Consider the following 2,119-nt stretch of genomic DNA (forward strand, 5'->3'; position numbering starts at 1 on the left):
GAAAACCCTACAGGGCACAGACCTACTCTGCACATATAGGGTTGCCATGAGGCAGAATCAACTTGATGACAACTAACATCAACATATCCATGTATCCAACCTGTAAAAATGCGTAGATTCACGTTGCTCACCACACTACAGAAATCAAATCAAATCCCTCCTGGATCACATTTATTTTCCTCCTCAAAGTCCTATCTCCTCCCAGCTCTCCGCACAGCCTGGAAAACAAAAACAAATTACTGTCCAGACTATTCAGCTCTCCCTCCCACTCGGCAAAGCACAGCTCGGGAATAACCTAGCAGCTACCTGAGTTCATTCTGCCGCATACGCCAAGGTGTCTCAGTGAACGCAGAAAGAGCGTGGAATGAGTGTGCCAGGACACTCAGCCAGCCTCCTTCTAACAGAAATAACTTCCATTTCTTGAGCACTTATAATGTGTGAAGTATTTTAGTAAGTGCTTCCCATGCGTTATTTTATCAAATCCTCACAATCTTCCAAGGTAGATATTGTTATGTCCAATTAACAAACAAGGAAGCAAGACTCTAAGAGCAAATAACTGAGTTCTGAGTGGAAAGAACCAGCATCTGGGCCTGTGTCTGGCCCCAAAGCTTGGTCCCTAAAACCTCTATTGTTTGTGATAGCAGGCGTTGGCAGGAAGGCTGGTGGGGGGCTGGGGGGATGGATTGGGGCACAGCCCAGGGTGGTGGAACATTCACCCAACTGTGAAGGGGGAAATCAGCCCTGGAAAGACGCCCTGATACATCAGAGACTCACAGAATCTGCAGGGAATTTAGCGATTCCTCGTTTCAGGCCCAGGAGGCAAGTGGTGGAAAACCTGGTGGCGTAGTGGTTAAAAATTCAGCTGCTAACCAAAAGGTTGGCCGTTCGAATCCACCAGGTGCTCCCTGGAAACTCTATAGGGCAGTTCTACTCTGTCCTATAGGGTCGCTATGAGTCAGAATCGACTCAACGGCAACGGGTTTGGTTTTTTGGAGGCAACTGGTTGATTGGCTAGTTAGGCATTTTTCTAAGATCACACAACTAGTTAGTGACAAAACCAAGATAAAAACCCAATCTCCTGAGTTCTTCGTGGGTGACCTTTCTATTAAACTAGCATTTTCCAGCTCTGTACAGTGGGGTACTGTAATAGAGATTTGATTCCAGCTCTGTACAGTGGGGTACTGTAATAGAGATTTTATTGCCATTGATACTGAGGGCCAAAATTAACTCGGACTCTCTTATGTCTTCTAAGGTAAAAGGCATAGTTTTAACCTGTGGGAAACAAACCTCCATTTATCTCCCTGTCCCCGTGGAAACTAGTTAGGGGAGAGAAGAAGGGCTGACACTTGGAACACAGGAACATTTTTTAGAGCACATTAATAAACCTTGGGTTATGTAAGTGTGAATCGTGGGGTGGGTGCTAAGTGCTAGAGCTGAAATCCTCTTCAGAATACAACAGAATTTTTGTCATATCTGGGAGACAGGGCAAGAAGGAGCAGGAAAGAAAGCTAAGCACCACGGTCAGACTCTAAAATCCAAGCTGGTACACATGGCCGAGCTTCTTTCAAAGGACCAGCAAGCCAATATTCAATCTGAAGATGTTTTCTAAATGGTGCTGCAACGCATCCTCCCACACAGTAAACCTACCACACAAAGTGGCCTCTTACAAGTGAATCTGCAAGAAACAAGGGGTTACTGTCCCAAGTTTGGGTCAGTGCTGGATCAGAGATAAAGGAATAGTGAGAAATTACAGAATGGAAAAGTAGCTAGGTGAAAGGAAAAAAGCCATCCAGGACGTGGAAGGAGGACAAGACAACTTACACTGGTATCCAAGAGTAGGGCAGCTCCTGCTAACACCTGGCTTATAAAAGAATTCCATCAGATTTCACTTGTGAGGTTGGAGGAGGGTCACGTTAATTCTTCTCTGTGATTAGAATGATTTTTCCCTGTTTTTTATTATTGGGTTTTCTGTCCCTTTGTAAAATATTTTTAATGCAAATGAACTAAAATTGTATAATTTCCTAGCACCACTGTGTAAGATCATTTTTTGCTGTCTTCTTTCACACAGAGCATATATAACACCCACAAGTTTCTACTGGTGTTCTAGCAGTATACTGCA

The sequence above is a fragment of the Trichechus manatus genome, unplaced genomic scaffold, assembly GCF_000243295.1.
Source record: "Trichechus manatus latirostris isolate Lorelei unplaced genomic scaffold, TriManLat1.0 scaffold00076, whole genome shotgun sequence".
Classification (NCBI taxonomy): domain Eukaryota; kingdom Metazoa; phylum Chordata; class Mammalia; order Sirenia; family Trichechidae; genus Trichechus; species Trichechus manatus.